We start from the raw sequence: 21,650 nt of genomic DNA, 5'->3' as shown, positions 1-21,650 counted from the left end.
TCAAGCTTACCGATTCCACTTCCCCCTTGTTGTAAATTTAAAACGAACACACACACACACATACACACACACACACACACACATACACAGAAACACACACACACACACACACACACACACACACACACACACATATATATATATATATATTATATACATATATACATACATATACCAAAGGCTTTTTCCCTTACACGGGGGGGGGGGTAGCCAAAAAGAAAAATACATAGAACAATACTCCCACCCATTTTATTTCCCATATATTCCACTCCCCTCCACCCTCCTTTCTTGGCACCTCCTGGATGACGGGTCATCCCTGCATCCTGTCCACTGCCCTGGGTCAGAAGTGTCGCAAGACACAGCACATCCAAAGTAAGGCCGCTTCATGAATTCGGCGACCCCCCCTCTCCGTCCCCTCATGTAGGAAAGGAGAAGACGGGGAGAAATCCCTTCGGGCTGCGTCAAATTTTTCTCATACATACTTCCTCACCCCCCATCCCCCACCCACTCCCCCTCATGCATCACAGCCTCATCTATACACAACCCTTCTCCATTCACCCCTATCTTCTGTCCTCTCCCGTCCTTCCTCTACAGACATTCCTCTCTTTTGTATAGCCCCTTTCACCCCATCCATCCATCTCATCCTAGGACGCCCCCTCATATTCACTCCTTCCACCTCCGCCTTCCACACTTCTTTTACTAATCTTTCTTCACTCATTCTTTCCATGTGTCCAAACCATCCTAATACTCTTTCATCAACCCTATCTCCCAGCTCCCTTTCCACCCCTCATATACATAACTACATACATATATATACAGTATATATATATATATAGATATATATATATATATTTACATACATATACCGAGTGCTTTTCCCTCTTTACAAGGGAGGTAGCCAAAAGCAAAGGCATAAATTCACTTCCACCCATTTCATCCCCATATACTCCACTCCCATTCACCACTCCTCCCTCCCTCTTTTCTTGGCTCCTGGATGACGGGTCATCCCTGCATCTTGCCCACTGCCCTGGGTCAGAAGCAATGTAGTAAGACACAGCACATCCACAGCAAGGCCGCTTCATTTAATCGGTGACCCCCCTCTCTCAGTCCCTTCATGCAGAAAAGGAGAAGACGGGGAGAAATTCCTTCGGTCTCCGTCAAAATGTCATTCACAAATACTCCCTCACCTCCACCCACTCCCTTCCATGCATCACAGCATCATCCATACACAACCATTCTCTATTCACCCCTATCTTTTGTCTTCTCCCTTCCTTCTTCAACAAACATTTCCCAACGCCTCCCCATACCCCATCCATCCATCTCATCCTTGGTCGCTCCCTCATGTTCATTCCCTCCACCTCCGCCTCCTCACCTCCTCGTTTCTTACTCTATCCAGCCTAGTAACCACCTACCATACTTCTTAGGAAATTCATCTTAAACACATTTAAACTCTTCCTCTCTTATAATTATCCATATTTGTCTCCCATACAGTGCTGTCGGCACAATCACCCCTTCATACAATATCCTCTTAGCATCCATTCCCAAAAGTATATTTCTCATTACATTTTTTAATTCCCCAAGGCATTTACTTGCTTCTCTCAATCTACATTCTACCTCGCATCTCAAAGTTCTCATAACCGGTAAAATAAATGTTACATTCTCCTGTGCCAGTCTGATTAACCCTGCAGGGGTAGTCTGGGCTGAAGACATGGGGATGATCTCAATATCTTCCCTATGATACACTACAATTCAGTGTTGTCTGACGCCAGGCAGTCTTATGTAAGTGAAGCAAGTGGCGTCAATGGATAGTTGTTCAACGCTGGGGACAGAGAACATCCCCCACCCCACGACGTCAACAAAGGAGTGGAAATGCCGCCAAAGGTGAAAGTAACGACGCCCAGTTCGCTTCGACCAGATGATTTTATTCAGCTCCGTGGAATCTCCTCCCTACGGTTAGGAAGAGGTTAAAGTAAATTGAATGTGATGAATGGAATGTGGCAACCCAGAAATCTTGACCAAATGCTGAAAAAAATAAATTAACAGCAGTAACCATAAATATGAACACCCCTTCATTACAGAGACTGTTCCACAGAGATTAATGAAATGAATAAGATAGACTGGCAGCAGCTGGAAAAGTGACAGCCGGTATAGAAGGAATGAAGATCGACAGGAAAAAAGACAACTGTTTACAAGAAACCATTTGTACTCTGGCAGAATTAGAAGCAATAGAGATTAAAAAAGGGAGAAACTGAGTGATATACTGTTTGGCAACTCGACACTGCAAAAATGTCGATTTAAATACGAAGCTGAGTCAGTACATTCTTAATCACAACACATCTTTAACGTCAGCACTGTACGACACAAACAGACCGAGAAGGGTGGAGAGAGGGTGAGAGTGAGTGAAAGAGTGAGTGAGAGAGATGAAGAAGAGGAGCAAGAAGAAAGATACGGAAGAAGAGCCAAAAGAAAGAGAAAGAAAAAGAAAAAAAAAGAACAACAACAAGAAAGAAGAAGGAAAAAGAAGGACAACTTTAAGTTTTACTGGAAAAGGAGCCGAGGGACATTTGGCCAGAAGGAAACTCCAACTGGACAAGAGTCTCGGATGTAGAATTGGGATAAGTAGTGAGAAAACCTTTGAAGCAATCACGTGACAGTCTGACAACGATATAAAATATATTCAAGAGCTTATAAGAAGGAAGGAAGGAAGGCCTTTTTCTATTCATAAAGAAGCAAATTTAGTATCTATCGACAAGAACTGGAAATGTTCCAGTATTGCAAATGTGTCTGGAGAGGTATTAGTGAGCATAATCCGAAGGAAGAGGATGAAGCACCTGGAAGAGCCTGTTGTCACACAAGAGCCCCAGTTCCGTTCGGATGGTGCGCAGGAGATCCTGACGACTTCGAGGTGAGATGTTTTAGTGTCTGAACGATCTCATCTACCTTATCTTGAGCCCTCTCCAGCCATGTGGTTAGCTGAATGATGTCCTGGCTAACGCCAGAGGATTCGATTAAGTTTGAGAGTAATTTTTCGTCACAAGAAGTTTGCAAAAAGGTTGGAGTGGGTGAGAGGTTGACTAAGAAAGTTGTTGGAATGGAAGAAGGTAGATGAAGATGATGAACACGATGAAAATAGTTTGAGTTGAATACTGCAGTGCTCGTTAATGCCATCGTTTGTATTTCTATGGCACAAAAAATGCAAGGGTATGAATTTATATCCAAGACAAACAACACCTAAGATAACGATCACATTTCAAAAGTAGAAGCCAAGAATGTAACCTTCAAGAAAAAGAAAGTATTAAAAAAGTTTAACTTCTCAATTTGTTTCATAGGAAAATGTAATAGTTTACCAACGAAAGTAATATACCTGGTCACAGTCAAAGAGTAAAATGAACTCAAAATATGGTACTGATGACAGACTGGAGATATATTCACTTTGTCATAGTCTATTTCGAGAAGTCGAGATGTATTCAACACGTTGGTAACATGGCGGCTTCCCCTCCCCTCCTTCGCTGAATGAAATCGTTAGCAAAAGAGCTCAAGTGCGATTGAGTATGCAGTAGCTTCAAAAGTTCGAAAACGACTGGGAGACACAAGGATTTCTGTTCGATCTACCTTGTCAAGTGCCAACATCGCAGACATCATTTGCTGTCGAGTTCTGCCCAGATTCTTTACTTGGGCTTCCGTGGACGTGGATACGCCGTTAGGGATAGAGACACCGTCCAGGTTAGCTCAGATCAGGTCAGGTAGGGTCAACATCGGCTGCTGGCCTAGCAGGCTCCCTTATTACGCCAACGGGCACTTTGCGCCGCAACAGTTGTAGCGGGAATGTCCGGAGAATGAATCATCACCGGTTCCTCCTCCTCCTCTCCGGTCCTCCCAGCCCGCCCACCACCGACTCCTCGAATCGCGTTGTCCCTCTCCACATATATTTTGCATTCTCGCACCTCGGCACGTGGCACCGACCTTGTAATAGAATCGGCAACTTTTGCCCGGGTTTACTTGAAGACATATTACAACATCGATTTCTTTTCCCAGTGTGAGTCTACCTCTTTATCAAAAGACACACACACACACGCGCGCGCGCGCACACATACACACAAATTGAAAAAAGACAAATTGACAGGAGGCTATGAATCCGTTTGTTACTGGAATAGCTTAGTTGATATAGCCCAAACCTGAACTACACACGAATTCAAAACGAGGTATAATTGAAATCTAAGAGACAGGACCCCATAAGTGTAGCTCCCTTCTCGTAAACTACAATTAGGGAAATGCTGGTAGGTACAATTAGGTACAAATACACACACACACACACACACACACACACACACACACACACACACACACACACACACACACAAGCACAGATCTCTCTATGGTGTGTATGAGTTCACATCATTTACCCATAGATTGGATCATATGAACGACGGAGCTTTCACCCATAAGGTTAATAGCTCCCACTCACGAGTCCAGCACGTGATTCTAAACAATGGTGCCTATTATACATACACAACTTGGTATGTTGATTGAAAAGAGAATGACCAAACGAGCGTTGTTCTTCTCCTGTGTATTTCAAATATGTATATAAATTATCTCCATACACACACGGTTTATTGGTGCAGTGGTAATGCTTTGGAATGCTAATTCAGAGGTCCCGAGATCGGTCCCCGCCCAGGGTTTGAAAAGCTTGACAACAACATTGCAAGCCTCGGCAGACTCTCCCTTGGGTGAGGAGGAGGAGGAGGAGGTTGTGCATGCGAGTGTGAAGTCAGAGCATTACTCATAGGCTGGGCCATATGGAACTCTCTTCTGGGAGGGTGACGACTGTCAGTCATGAGTCCAACACGTGGTCCAAGACCATGGTGAATCATGGACGCAAGCACGCACGTACGCACACACACACACAAGCACGCACACACATCATCCATACTAATTCTCTCTCTCTCTCTCTCTCTCTTTCTTCTTCCGTCTATTCCTTTGTCTCTCGATTTCGTCCTGTCTTCTCTCTCCCCGTCTCTCTTTCTCTCTCCCTCTCTTCCCCCTTTTTCTTTCTCCCCGTCTCTCTCTCTTCCTCCCCCCTCTCTCTCTATCACTCCCTCCCCTTTTCCACCCTCTCTATCTTTCTCCCTTCCCCCCCTCTCTCTCCCTCCATTCCCCTCTTTCTTTCTCCCCGTCTCTCTCTCTCTCTCTCTCCTCCTCTCTCTCTATCCCTCCCTCCCATTTCCCACCATCTCTATCTCTCTCCCTTCACCTCTCTCTCTCTTTCTACCTATCTCTCTCTCTCTCCAGTTTCTCTTGTTTCTCTCTTCCACTTTTCTGCCTCCTGCCAACTTCTTCACTCCTGGCATGACATGCACGAGGCAAACTACTTGCATGACATCAACCCCGACTGGGGTTGGACGACGCCTCTATGGAGTAGCTAAGTAACATTCTTTAATGATTATATAGAGATCAATTTCCACTTGGAATAAAACGTTAATGACTTTTAACTTGAAATATCTCTCTTTTCTACTGTCCCCCTTAAATCTCTACTCGTTGACCTCTATAACCCCACCTCTTCGGCGCTATTTTGTCCCTGAAGACAGAAGCGCTGGTTACGGCTGACGGGAAGCTGGCATTACATCTTAAGACTCAAAAGATGATCAGGAACTTTTTTCCTTCTCCCGAGACCCCCACCCACAACCGACCTGCCCCCGAGCTCGCCAAGCGCATACCAACACAGGCTTCTGGTCAATCATGAATGTGGAAGGAACACTCAGCGGGTCATGCAAGAAGGATCTACCTCTCGCTCATGACGCATCCTTGCCCCGCCCGGACGACGAAGAGGACAGTGCGCCCCGCCCCTATCCTCGTTCGTCCTCCCGGATCGCACCTCCCCCCCCCCCCGCAAACCTGAGAAGTACCTTCGACCACAATAACCTTGTCCTTTCGTAATAGAAGTCCTCTCAACAATGACACTGCATATATCACCCCCTTTATCTTATCGAACCTAATCTCTTATCTCATAGAGTCTTATCTTAGCCTTCGTCTCTTGCAGTTCTTCACTTTTTTATTTTTCATGAGCTGCGCCACTTTCTCCACTCTTCTCACCTTCAGGCACGTTATCACACTCACAAAGGTGTCCCCCCACCCCAACCATCACCTCACCCCACCTGTCACTCTACTTCCTCCTCCTCGTTCCCGAATCACTCCCGATCCCAAAATCCTCAACCTAATTCTCTGCTGGCAGGCCCCCTACCCGTCCCATCCACCCTAAACGCACGCCCTTTGCAACCTTCTTTCCCCCTCCTCCTCCTCCCCCTCCTCCCTTTCTTCTCTTCTCCTCTCCCCTCTCTTCCTCTCTCACCGTCCACCCAGCCCTGCACTGTTACTATGATCTCCACTAGGCCAGTGCCTTCCTTTGAACAACGCTTCCGACAGGCAATTCATCATCTTCTTCTTCCTCTTCTATTTTTTCTTCATCTTCTTCTTCTTCTTATTATTATCATTATTATTACTCTTCTTCTTTTCCTTCTTCCTCCTCCTCCTCCTCCTCCTTCAGTGACCGACTGAGGCAGCATCGTCAACACCGATCCGGCTTCCAGCCTTCACCATTTCTCAGAATCGTCTTAATCGCCCAGAAACACAAGAGCGCATTTTGCTCTTCGGCTGAAAGCGAAGATGTAAATACGTAATGCAATTACAACACTAAAAACCTTGGGGGGGGGGGGTCACCTCGTTTCCGCAACTCACGTTCCAGGTAACACGGCCGCTTGCAACTGTCGTGATACTGTAATACAAACAACGCACGCATGCGCGCACGTGCACGCACACACACACACACACACACACACGGCGATAAGTGTATGCTTATTCGTGCATGCCAGGATGCACACACGCACGCTAGCACACACATACATACACGCACACATGTATACATACATACATAAACACACACACACACACACACACACACACACACATTATGGATGAAACAGACAATCTATTGGTGAACATGAAACTGTTTTATCACTATATGGACGAGATGATAGAAAAATATGTATAATGTTATTGACACAGTAAAGTTATTTACACTTAAAGAGAAATATATAAACAAGACTAAGATAAAACGTATGAAGAATGATTAAATACAATGATCCCGCCATCGTTGAAAGAAAGAAGATAAAGAGATTGATAGTAGTGTTTGAGTCATTATAGGGAATAGAAAAAAAAAATGAGAAAGAATATTTCTTGTTCAGTGACAAAAGGGTTACGAGGTCATGGGGACAAACTGAAAAAGACTAAACGTCTTAGGGATATTAAGAAAGTCAGATTTCATATAGATGCATCAGTTCCTGAAGTAGCTTGGAAATTGAAATCGCCCAAGCTAAAACCACACGCAAATTCAAAATCAGGTATGATGTTTGAAAAAAAAAGACACAGGACTGAGTGCGTTTAGCTTCTTCCCTGTAACAATTAGGTAAACACACATACACATACACGCACAAACACACACACGCACAAACACACACATACACACACACACACACACATGTGCGCGCGCGCAGAAGCCTGAGAAAAACACGTTTAAGGTAACTACGCACCTTCCTCTACCGAAGGCGTCTCCTCCTCCTCCTCCTCCATGGATTCTGGATTGAAGACACAAGCGCCTTCTTCCCCCCCCCAAAAAAAAAAAAAATCTTCCCCTCCCCCTCCCTTCCTAGCCCCTGCACCTTTTCAACCATTCTTGCAAAAGGAAGTAGTAATTACACACACACACACGTAATATATATATATATGTATACATATATATATATATATATGTATATATATATATATATGTATATATATATGTATATATGTATATATATATATATATATATATATGTGTGTGTGTGTGTGTGTGTGTGTGTGTGTGTGTGTGTGTGTGTATACCTGTAGTGAATCGGCAGTAGAAGCGTATACCATACAAATAATTTCCGACAGTCGCCACGGTGTTCGAACCGAGGCACTGGCCTGGTGTCAAGCAAGGCCTCGGTTCGAACCGCGGGATGACTGTCGGAAATTATTTGTATTACATAAGAGAAGAAGAGAGAAGGAGTTTGAATGTGTTTGAGATGAGGTGTCTGAGAAGTATGGTGGGGGTTACTAGGCTGGATAGAGTGAGAAATGAGGAGGTGAGGAGGAGAACAGGGGTGAAAAAGGAGCTGGGGTTGATGAAAGAATATTAGGATGGTTTGGACACATGGAAAGAATGAGTGAAGAAAGACTAGTAAAAGAGGTATGGAAGGCAGATGTGGAGGGAGTGAACATGAGGGGACGTCCTAGGATGAGGTGGATGGATGGGGTGAAGGGGGCTTTGGGGAAGAGGGGAATGTCTGTTGAGGAAGGAAGGGAGAGGACGGAAGACAGAGGTGAGTGGAGAATGGTTGTATATGGATGATGTTGTGATTGCATGAGGAGGAATGGGCGGGGGGATGGGGGGTGAGGTAGTATGTGTGAGCAAATTTTGACGCAGCCCGAAGGGATTTCTCCCCGTCCTCTCCTTATATGCAAGGGGGGACGGAGAGGGGGGGTCGCCGATTAAATGAAGCGGCCTTGCTGTGGATGTGCTGTGTCTTGCGACATTGCTTCTGACCCAGGGCGGTGGGCAAGGTGCAGGGATGACCCGTCATCCAGGAGGTGCTCAGATGAGAGGGAGGGTGGGAGGGGTGTGGAGTGTATTTAGGGATGAAATGGGTAGGAGTGTTTTTATGCCTTTCCCTTTTTGGCTACCTCCCTTGAAAGGGGGAAAAAGCCTTGGTATATGTATGTATGTATGTATATATATATATATATATATATATATGTGTATATATATATATATATTTGTATTACATATATATATATATATATATATATATATATATATATATATATATATATATACTTTTTTCTGGTCAAACTCCACGTTGGAAGCGCCCCTTCTCTCCACCTGAATGGCCGATTGGAACGTGTCTGAACGTTTGTATGTTCTTTTTTCTATCAAATAAAGATAATCAGGATTACTTGATGTGAAAAAAGAACATTTAATGTGGGAGGAGATGCAGGAGGAAGAAGGGGGAGGAAGAAGCGGAGGAGGAGGGAAAAGGATGAGGAGAAGGAGGAGAAATGGTGTGGAATTATACTGATGAAGCCGATTTATGGAATACGCAAATAAAGGGAGGGAGGGAAAGAGAGGGAAAGAGAGAAAGGGAAAGAGAGAAAGAGAAAAGGATAGATAGAGAGAAGGTAAAAAAAAATAGAACCCGTTCGTGTGCATATCTGCTCTAATACTTATATTACTGTGGTTTCTGTTCTTGCTTCTAATCCTATTTTAACTCCTCCTCCTTCTCCTGCTCCTACCTCGGCCACTATTACTACTAACATTGTTGCTGCTGTTATGCCTTCAGTACTAACAACGTTACTACTAGCACTACTATTGATCCTGGCGCAATAGTTACCACAAAAACTAATTCTGTCCCACAAAGAACTAACTACAAAATGTAATACTGATTTTCAAACAGTGTGCCACGACAAATCCATGGGTGTTCCAAGGGTGGTTTGAGGCGGGTCGATGCTCCGTCAATCAAATGTTCAAAATATTCAAATTCTTTTTGAAAAATACGATAACTTATATAAAGAAAACAGTTTATGAATATGTTATCACTTTCTTTTTAATGATAAAATCTATTCATTGGCTGGCTCACTGCGCCGTGGGAACGAGACATGTTAAGGAAACGTTACAAGACCACCAGTAACAACAACAATGCCAACAACGATGACAACAAGAACAACAATGACGGGGTCACCCGTCTCCTCCTTGTCACCTACGAAATGCTGTCGTCGAAAAAAAAGTTCATTGCTCGAGGGGTTGAAGACATCCTACCACTCTTTGAAGAACAGTCCGCGGCCTAAAGATTTTATCCCAAAATTGAAACGACTGAGAGACATTTACTATTATAGCGAGCAAAGGAAGGCGCGTAGGGCTCTTCACTTGGCATGAAGACCTTCGACCCTGAAAGGTCTGCCTCAAGGTCAATATTCTTTTAAGTCCTTAACACAGAAACAGTTGCAGATAGATAAATGTTTATTACTATTATCATTATGATTATTATCATTATTATCAATACTATTATTATCATCATCGTTATTATCATTACTGTTGTTATTATCATTATTACTATTATTATTATCGACACATAGAAGTCACATATAGTACTATCGCCTATGCCTTGGTCGGGCAATTCAGTACTTGGGTGCCTTAAGACGACTGTTGCCTAGCCAGGTGTCTTTCAATATTGTGCCACTTTGGGACACACTGCTCCAAGAGGTGCTCATGAACGCAAGTGTGCAATGTGTGCCCACCATCGCAAATTTCCTGAGCGTATAGCAAATAAAGAAGCTACATATAACTTCAGAAATAAGGACTATGCAAATACATAAAGAAATAATAATAATAATAATAATAATAATAATAATAATAATAAAATTTGGAACAGAATGGACTATGGTTTGTAGAATGAAATATATATAGCTCGATTAATATTCGGTTCGTTGGAAATGAGAAAAAAAAAACCTACGTTTAAAATAATCTACGTAAAGTTTCTCAATTTTCTACTGGAGAGAGGTGCTACTATCATCAATTTGAGAATTTAAGTAAAGCAAAGAAGCTGAAATTGGGCCAGTGAAAAATAAGAAGTGAAAAGAAAAATGCGGAGGGCCTTCCCGAGAAGGATATTTGATCCTCAGCGGAGGTCGCAAAATAAACATCAAGACTGAAAATTGAAAACTGACCAGAAACTCGATCTTAAAAGATATCCCTTTCGGTAGACCATGAAATTTTACAGGCTTGAACCGGGCTAGCTTAACTTATTTCTAAATAATTTTGAAAAAAAGAGACGAAGAAAAATCAAATGAGAACTAAGGAGATGCATCAAAGCACAGAGAGACGTCTGCTTGCTGAATCTACAGGAACACATTGGGGCACGTGGTGAGGTGTCCTCTAGGTCAGCAAGGCGATTGCATGCCGTCTGAATTTACTTAAATGACAACGACCAGATATCATAAGATGATGATGACGACGATGATAATAATAATAATAATAATAATAATAATAATAATAATAATAATAACTATAATAATAATAATAATAATATTAATAATAATAATAATACTGTAATTATAATTATAATAACATCTCACTATTCCACTTCCACGATGTGGGAAGTGAGAAACCCCCGGTGGGGCAAGCCCTGTATGTTTGGGTCACCTCCCCGCCTGGCATGCAGGGCTGTCGGGATCCAACGCCAGAAGCGCTCAGCGAATCCCGGAAATCGAACTCACGACCACCTACTCGCGAATTCGGCACGGTAACAACTGGGCTACCGCACGGCCCAATAATAATAACAACAACAACAAATGTGACAAGAACAACAACTTACACATGAGAAAGCTTGGTTTAAATGACCCGCCAACAACCAATTAACAAACATTTATCACCACTACTTCAACCATCACAACTAACATAAAAGCTACATGAATACCCAAAGGCAGCCAATGCAATTCTCACAAAAAAAAACTTGAGTGTTATTACCGGTTATGTAATTCACATGAGGCGAAACGATAGCAGCTACACACTACTCATCGCGCGTTTCCCCATATTTGAAACTGTCGTATAGAGAAGTCCGTTATACAATTAATTAAACACTGCATCCGCGATTAGAGTCACACTGTTACCACAACACGCGAACTAACTTCACTGCAGCCACTAACTGATATCTAAGCACAAGAGACCTCTCAACTGCCCCGACAGCTTTTTTTTTTTTTTTTTTTTTCGTCCGCCACATGGAGTTGACGCATGCGCAGTCTTTGTCCAGGGCTAACGAGAAGAAGAATATATTATTATTGAGGCATTTTTATCACAACTGACCAGAAATTTGATCTTAACAGTCATCTCGGTGGATCCTAATAACCTACCTCAATCCCCAACAGACCTGCAACGCAGTCGCGTCCTGGCACGGTTCAAGGCAGTGCATGTGCAAGTTGCATCATGCTTGGGTCCGAGCGGGCTCGCTTCTCATCGATATCATCGTCCTCCGAACGAACCAGAGTTCCTTACTCCTTTTATCTTCCACCACATCTTTAAATTTCCCATAACCCCTCGTGCTACATATCTTATTCTGGCTAATAACGACAGACGAAATTTTGTTCTGCTTGCATGACGTCACCATAGCAGACGACGCCTCTTTAATATTTCCCGCCATCATTTCTTCCTTTTCTTCTTCTGGTTCTCTCTCTTCGTTATCATTGTTTTCACTAATAAAATAACTATCAATATTTGTGTTGTTATTGTTACTGTTATCATAATTTTCATTATTACTACTGCTCGTCTTATACTTATTATAATTTTCACTGCTATTCACGACTTAAACATTTGCTCTCGCTGTCTCCTGGAGATTATCTTCAGCCTCCCGAATTTGTTGCATCTTCAGTGCACTTATCTTCCTTCATCACACTAAACCTCGCAACCTCGGTTCCTAACGTTGTTCTGGTATTATGAATTATGACTCAAAGACATCGCAAGCAGAGCAGCAACAGCAGCAACAACAACAACAACGACGACGACGACGACGACGACAGCAAAACCTCATCACAGCATCCACTGTTCCTCCGCCAACCTGTCCCCACGCACGCACCCTTGCACTCGAATGATATTCACCATTTTCCTACGACGGTGCACTCTACACATTCTGTTCTAGCCAGCAGAGGGGGCGGGGCCTCTTCGCTACAGTGGCGTTCCTCTGATCCTAATCAAATCAGCCGGCGATAATCCAGAATAAAATTGGCTCTAACGAAGCCTCTGAAACTACCCTAACCCACCTTCATGCTCTCATCCTCAGCATCACCATGCTAGCCAAAACTACCCTTCTCTAACACCTGCACCGTCATTCTATCCTTCATTTCCACCTCCGCCTGTTTGGTCCCCACCACCACACTCATTGCAACATACCAACAGCACTTCTTCCTATTCAAAACCCCCCAGACCACCCCACAACCCAACTCCCGCGCCGCCAACTCCCATCCACAGCTGTAAGCACCATTTTCGTCAGTCCAACCCCATGATAACCGCTACCATTTTTCCAACCATCACTGCTACCCTCCCCACCACCACTCCCACAAATAAATTATCCTCAACAACCATCAGCTACCTCTTTGTACAATGTACAAGGATCGATTTTCCTCCAGTCTGCGAACAACGAAGATCACACTGGTCACGAACATCATGAACCGCTCCTGACTAATCCTTGTAGCTTTTAGGCAGCGACAAAAAATGTAAATAAATAAATAAATGAATATAATAAACAAAAAATGAATAAGTAAATAAATAAATAAATAAAAACGTAGCCACTAACTACCTCTTCGTTGGCGTCATTAGTAGTTCCCCTTAATGAATGCTGAAAGACCAAACGTCGCATAACTTCATATTTTTACAACATGTGCTCCAGTGAAGAACTATGATTTATGCACTAGTATAAACATTAATGAAATATTTTGAAGTAAAACATGTACAGTAACTATCATTTAATGCATATATGCTCTTGATATATATACATATCATATATATATATATATATATATATATATATATATATATATATATATATATATATATATATATATATATATATATATATATATATATATTACTGATGACCCACTTTCGGAGAAGAATAAGCGAAGATGTAGAGATCTGTATATTTCGATCACTTACTGTGATCCTCTTCAGCAGATATGAGTTACAAAGTACAGAACAATGTGTATTTATAGTGAGACAGTGAGGATTTCAGCACGTCGCCAATAAAAACCACCGAATAAATTGGGACGATGCTGAAATAATTTATAAATCCAAATGTAGTTTCAGAAGAAAAATAGTAGAATCCTCCTTAATAAATAATTTCCCAAATTACAACATTTCCCATGGTCAATGGTCACCAGACTGTATTTCTTCTTTTGCCATAAATAAAATGTTACCATCAACATTAGCGGTGGACAAAAATCACCAAGGCCCATGTAACGCCGGTCATGTGACCTGAGCCACCAAGATGCGAGCATGCGTGCCGGGCGTGTTGACCTGAGCCCCGTCCCCTCTTGCTACCTCACTGTCTTACTATAAATACACATTGTTCTGTACTTTGTAACTCATATCTGCTGAAGAGGATCACAGTAAGTGATCGAAATATACAGATCTCTACATCTTCGCTTATTCTTCTCCGAAAGTGGGTCATCAGTATTATTTTACAAATGTGCTACGACATATCTTTGTTGTGATATATATATATATATGTATATATATATATATACTGCATACATACTTTGTGTGTGTGTGTGTGTGTGTAATTCAACATTGTCTTGGATCACGTGTTGGACTCGTAATCGACAGCTATTACCCTCCCGGAAGAGAGCTCAGAGCTCGTAGGTCCGATCTATGGGTAATGCTATGACCTTGCACAAACACACACCCCCAACTCCCCGCCCACGAGAGTTGGAGTAACACCCCTCAGCGCTGCGATACTGATATTATTTCAGCCCCGGGCGAGAGTCGAACCCGGACCTCCGTAGTGGCAGGCCAGAGCTCTAACCACAGCGCCATGAGAGGTGTGTGTGTGTGTGTGTGTGTGTGTGTGTGTGTGTGTGTGTGTGTGTGTGTGATTCACCATTGTCTTGGATCACGTGTTGGACTCGTAATCGACAGCTATTACCCTCCCGGAAGAGAGCTCAGAGCTCATATATGACCAGTCTGTGTGTGTGTGTGTGTGTGTGTGTGTGTGTGTGTGTGTGTGTGTGTGTGTGTGTGTGTGTGTGTGTGTGTGTGTGTGTGTGTGTGTGTGTGTGTGTGTGTGTGTGTGTGTGTCACAAAGATTATCATTTTTCTCTGCGTTTGATCCAAAGAGGAAGTATTTCAGTTGTTTGACCATGTGCTTCTTTTTTTGTGCAGACTAAGCAATGATGTGGGCAAAGATATATCTTTACGTCGGAGATCTTATTTCATTTATTCTTTGGAGAGCAGTTGCCACGTTTTCAATAACGACAGAAATCGAGACCATCACAAAACGAAAATTAAGCAAGCTAACGAATGGGGTTGGAATATTTTCTTTCCTTCTCAAGCATTCAACCCTTTTGGTATATATTTTTTTTTTTATCTGTCTCTCTTCTTGGGTTTTGTTGGAAACCATCGGAACCAAGTCAAAGTAGTTCATTCGGCCATTTTTTTTTTTTTTAACTCCTCTGGTTTTGCAATCGCCTCTGTGTGTGACAAATATATATATATATAAATATATATATATATGTATATATATGTATATATATATATAATTGTAACAACTCCCTCCGAGGTACTATTTCCAAGTAACGAATATTAAAATCAGGAGTTCACCATCATAACGAAAGGGAAAAGATAGAAAAAAAAAAGAAAAAAAAAAAAAAAAAAAAAAACGCGTCTGGCCTCCAGGCCACCGCAACGCAAGCCACAATCAACGCCACCTATACATACACCCTGACCGCGATAACTCTGCATTTCCGGCACCATAATTACCAAACAGGCGGAATGCCAATGATAACGCCTCTGCCATCACAAGCCCACTATTTTTCAACTTCACGTACGGCCCGTCGCGACGATGAAAAAAAACGAAAACGACTTCAAATGAATCGTCCAGTAGGTACAAATACTGTCGCAATACATCCCAAGACACCAACTCAACTGACTTATACCTTAATACTCTTTTAGCCATTGTTGCATTAATGCAATATCACTTAAAACATCACTTACAATGGAAGACAACAGTTACAAAGGGAAATTGGACTCAACAAAGAAAGACCTGCAATCCTGCTTTATAGGACTGCTGTTTCACGATTTTTGTCGGCGGGTCTACAAGTCCCACCTCTCCCTCTCCTCCACCGTTGCACCTACAGCCATGCATGGTGGCGGCACGCACGCGCCACCTCCTCCCTACCCCCCACACCCTCCTTCTGACGTCACAACCCATACGCCTCCTCCACCTCCTCTTCGTCAGCATGACCTCCCTTTTCACCTCCTTCTCGTCCACTTTCTACTTCTCTTCCACTATCTACCCTTCAGACCCATTAATAATGAAGACGACGACGACGACGACGATGATGATGATGATGATTATGATGATGCTGGTGTAGATGATGATGATTATGATTTGCACGGGATCCGAGGCTACTCCAGCAAATCACATGGTACTGGAGCCAAACTCCACAGCTCTCCCTCCTCTCCACTTCCCCCTCCCTTCCTTCCTTGTCCACTGTTCGCCATCTAAAGGTACGGTTACACTAGTCAACGGATGGGTTGGATTCCGAGCCTAAGGTGGATTTCGTCCAACGCTGGAGGATTTGGATAAGAATCCAAGCCTAGCGACGCCCAACCCAATACCGTTATAATCCACACTTCGGAAGAGAATCGAGGGAAAGAAACTGAAGATATACATTAATATTATTCATATTTACGACATATTCAAAAATATATACAACTTATTTATTAATAAGAGATAAATTACTTAATACTATAAAAATGTCTTCAAATAGAAAATATATTTTATGGAATGTATATTGTGGCAATAATCACAGTCGTTTGAATGCATTGGTATTTTTTCTTACGCGCGAAAATTATTATCACCATTTGGTTAATATCTACACTTTTCGCCGTGATGGGGTGGAATATCAAAGTTATCCATGTTCTAATAGAGAATATACGACCATGAGAGGCGATTTGGGATGTGAGGCATCCCGACTGTATTAAGAAATAAAGATAACATAATTTCTCTCTCTCACTGAGTCAGTCCTTCAATTACCATCTTCTATGAATGACAATTATCTTCTGCCTAGTGTTCGATAATCTGTGATTCACCATTGTCTTGGACTCGTGATTGACAGTTATTAACCTTCCGAATGAAAGCTTAGAGCTCGTATGATCGATATATGGGTAATACTGTGACCTTACACGCATCCCCCAACTCCCCACCCACGAGAGGTGGAGTAACAACCCGCAGTGCAGCGATACTGAAATTATTTCAGCCCTGGACGAGATACGAACCCGGACCGCCGTAGTGGCAGGCGAGAACTCGTGTGTGTGTGTGTGTGTGTGTGTGTGTGTGTGTGTGTGTGTGTGTGTGTGTGTGTGTGTGTGTGTGTGTGTGTGTGTGTGTGTGTTTGTGTGTGTAAGATATGCAAAGATCGTTAAATAAGCATTTTAAGAGAGATCACGAGTCGTTCAAAGTTACTTGGGATAAAATATATGAGAAAGTGGTATAGGCATTGGCTCTGTCACTGAGATTCTTCATTCTGGAAAGAGGGTGGGGCTTCTAGTAGCTCCTTTTACGTGATTGGTGGGAATTTCTCTACACGGTAAGGCTGGACTTATGTGTAACCACTTATTATAAGATGAACGAGTGCAAAAGTTGGACAACAAGCTTTTCGTCGACTAGTGTAACCCTACCTTAATACTCTTCCGTTCCTCTCTTTTCTCTTGTTTCCCCCATGAGCGCCAGGCACCTCTCCCTTCCTCCTGCTCCCTCTCCCCTCCACCCCAAACGACCGAGCAGGAGACCAAATTGTATTCGGTGCCACTGGAATATAATTCCTACCAGTAAAATTATATTTACTGGCATATTATTCCCACTAAAACCAAGGCTCGCAAGGAAATATTGCATATTAGTCTCAATTCGGATTAACGTAGTCAATTCCTATCAGGAGGCTATAACGGTGCCTCTTACAGGACTTTGCAGCGTGGAATTTAATGAACCATGCCCTTGGTCCAACTCGCTCGCGACAGGATTCAAACCACCGGCATCTCAACCTCCGTCGCAAGTAGCGACGCTCTAACCCGTTCGGCCAGCAAGTGTCTTGACCAAAGAGCATGTACAACAACAGTAATGACAATAATAATTATAAAAACAAAAACAATAAAAACAATTAATCGGTCCGCCACAATTCTGAGGCTCTAACAGAAGACCCTTTGCGCATGGCGGCCTCTCCACATAAACAACTTCAAATAAAAAAAAATCACGGAAAAAAACATCGTCCCAGGGTACACTTCTTAAACGAAATTGTTAGTCTTTTTACAGCATCTTCATCCTGTGAAACGTATTACTGTTGAATGGTATTATAATTCTGAAACCTCTCTACAGCTCCTGGGCAGTCTTGGGGTTATGGGAAGGTTTTAAATTCATACCTTTCAACGATCACCTCTCTCAGAGGGTGAGGAGCTTACACCAGGTGGCGTGTAGTTGTGGCTGAGGCCATCACCTTTGCCCTATGCATTTGGAGTGTTGGGGGCAGGTGTCACTCCTGGACATTGGAAATAAGTGCGGAACTCGAACTCACGAAGTTATGAAACTGAACTGTATATCCCACTCTCAGAGAAAAGAATTGTGTACGAAGATACGTGCTGTCTGTGATCCTCTTCAGCGTAGCTGAATTAGATAAGTCAAATTCCGTTAAACTTTCGAGACAAGGTATGAATGATACTATTCTTGAGGGGAGGGGCAGGAACCACGTTATAATACAACAAAGCTTGGCAGGATACAAAATCCAATTAGGAACCATATTCCAGTAATACCTCACATTCCCTCCCCATGCTTCCCGCGTTACCCATCACCAACCAACTAAAGGGGTGTTTCCATAAGAGGGAGTGGGCTATCTAACATGTGCACATTTTAGCAAAAAAAAATCACTCGTCTTAACACGTGATGAGTATCTGCGTCCATCTAAATACCACAGCTGTGGTATTCATGAACTAAATCACACTCTTAGATTTCTTTCTAATCCATCGATGTCACTGGATGTCATTAATATGTATATGTATATATATATAAATACATATATAAATATATATATATATACACACATATATATATATATATATATATATATATATATGCAGAAAAAACACAAAGAAAAATAATAAAATTATGACAGAGCGCTTTCGTCTATTTAGACATCTTCGGTCATAATTTTATTACTTTCCATGGTGGTTTTTCTGCATATTTATAATCATGAGTTCATGTGAATTCTTATGCGATATGTATATATATATATATATATATATATATATATATATATATATATATATATATTTGTTGTATACATTTGTCAAATAAGGCATAACAGTTCCACTGGTACCATGTTCCACACTTCTTATTTGACGACGTCCAGTCAATAACACACTTGTTCCATTTCCCATTCTCCCCCCCCCCGCACCCCCCCCCCGCACTCTCTCTCTTCCTTTCTGCTTTTGTTTTCTACTTTTCCTGCAAGGTTCCAATTCCGCTCTTTTATCTCCTGCACGTTATCTTGGCAGGCCAGTCTTCTGTCTTCCCTAACTGACCCTCAGAGTTCCTGTCAGCGCTATACCAAGCGCTGATCCTTTCTTCTCTGTGCACGTCTTAGCATCGTTTCCATCGCCTTCGTCAGTTTTTAACCTTTTCATGCGTAAATACTTATTCATTTTCGTATAATTTAGCCTAAATCCACTTCAGGATACTCATCAGGAATTAATTCATCTAATCACAATTTTAGAGTTCAACACTGCTTTGGTTTTATTTGTCATCTTCAAAACTTATTTATATTTTTCCTTCCTAAGATCATTTATCAAATTTTGCAACTCCTCTGCGGCTTACGAAAAGGGATGGCGTCATCTGCAAATCTGAGGTAACAAAGAATTACTCATTAATATTCAAACCTTTCACTCCCTTAGTCAACACACTGTACTGTACATAGTTTGGGTGAAATTGCATCGTGTTTCCGTACCTCATCCTCTATCTTTTCTGTCTACCGCCTGGGCCGACACCGCACAGACCATGGCTGTCCTTCACAGTGGTGGCTTCATATATTCCCGTGCGACCACTGGGAATGTTGGGTTATACTCCCAATGTTTAGCGTCCTCTCGTTGAGCTTCGTGAAGGGCAGGGGCGTGGAAGGGCGAATGTTTTTATCAATATAGATGGCATTCAGACATGGTGTGATTGGCGGGTCTGGACTTACAACCTAATTTCATCGAAACCACTATGTCCGGTATGCGGGCAACTAGAGTGGTGCAAACAAGACATAAGCAAGCAGTGCAGAGCCCGGGTTGACTCTCTGGCGGGCTCTCCGTGTGAGTGCTTGGAACATTCTTTGCCTCTCCGAGAACAATCGACTACCTTTTACATCAGCTGAGTTCAGGAGGCATAGAATGGATATAGTGGCTCTCTCTACGGTCAGTGGTGAGATCGGTATCGAGGGTTACACCTAATGTTAGATAGACCAAGTAATCGGGACTTTTTTCAGGGTTGCAGGTATATCTGTCCGATTAAAACCCGCCGTTATTGGAGCTCCTGTTGAGGAACGTATGATACTGGTGACGGTCTTTATCTTATTTCAATGTATGTTCCTACTACAGCGTATGAACTTAAGAAACATTTTATGCCAAGTTTGACTCTATACATGATCAGTGCTCTCTAGGAGACAAACTTGTTGTCTTGGAGGAATTCAAGATGGTTGCTGGCACCGACAAGCGACAGAGCTGGTTATGAGGTAGGTGAAGTCCCCAAGGCTCTGGAATCAGGAACATTAACATTTCTCTCCTTCAATTTCTTTGTTCTAATGTTTCTTCTTTTCTTTTCCATATTTTTTCATCCCACATCTATTTGTTCGTTCTTTTATCTATTTATTTGTTGTCTCACCCTCTAATGATCCAATATATATATTTCTCTTCTCGCATCCACTTTTAGCACATATTTTCCACACTCGAATCGTTGAAGTCCAACTGAAATATTTCATATTTCTTCTGGGTTATCTTGTCCTTCTGAATTCCTCCAATCCATTTCTTCAGAAAATGTCCTTAGACCTGTAAAATTTGCTTTCACGATGTTTTATCTTCCTTATCTACATTACTCTCCTCTTGATTCTGCTTTAAAACATTCATACAAAACTGAAGAAGAACTCGTAACCACATACACACCTTCGTCCCTGCCCCCCCCCTCCCCCATCTCTTCTCCTTCCGCCGCTGCCGTCTCCACTTCAAGGCCTCCAGTAACGACGCAGGACCTGATGCACTTTGCACTTTTGAAATAATCCGGTGCTGAAAAAAAAAAATCAAACGACTTCCCCGTAATCCCTTTGTATAAAACAAAGAACAACGTTTGACATTTGCACATCACCTACTGGATTTGGCACTCCTGTCATTTATATCACCGACAAACTGTTCGCGAGAACCCAAGGCGATCGATGGAAAGATAATTGCGGACCCTCTCATTCTCATAATAACCATCTCCGAAGGACTCTGCCCTTTCCCCCGACTTCGCTGGTGAATGACAGACTAGCTGCTATGAATGGACACCGAGGTACGTCTGCCGCTCATATTGGCCTCTGCATTGTGTTGACTCGCCTCATCAGCCACCAACAAGACGCCAGACTAATTTGCGCAGACGCGCTTTCAAACATTCGAAATGGACGGAGTCTTGGTATTACTATTGTCTTGATCACCACGGTGTCCTTTCCATAAAAAAAAGAAAAAAAAAAAAATCGTCTACTGGAAAAAAGCGAGTTTCGTTTACCAGACAATGAAATTTTATAAAGAAAAACACTTTGTC

At 42.4% G+C, this 21,650-nt stretch overlaps 1 protein-coding gene across 5 annotated transcripts in view; it reads right to left on the bottom strand.

The window, feature by feature from the left end:
- LOC143023485 (uncharacterized) overlaps positions 1-21,650 on the bottom strand; it is a 96,967-nt gene that overhangs the window by 34,209 nt on the left and 41,108 nt on the right. Inside the window, exon 1 of one of the 5 annotated variants that reach the window (XM_076182011.1) lies at positions 11,594-11,732. The exons of the other annotated variants lie outside the window; for them this stretch is intronic. The gene's annotated coding sequence lies outside the window, so the exon portion shown is untranslated. Of the gene's footprint in view, positions 1-11,593; positions 11,733-21,650 lie in introns of those variants that run through there. 5 annotated transcript variants of the gene reach the window in all.

This window comes from Oratosquilla oratoria, unplaced genomic scaffold (assembly GCF_046742065.1).
Source record: "Oratosquilla oratoria isolate Oo_2021 unplaced genomic scaffold, ASM4674206v1 SCAFFOLD48, whole genome shotgun sequence".
Taxonomy (NCBI): Eukaryota; Metazoa; Arthropoda; class Malacostraca; order Stomatopoda; family Squillidae; genus Oratosquilla; species Oratosquilla oratoria.
This window is presented reverse-complemented; position numbering and strand designations above follow the sequence as displayed.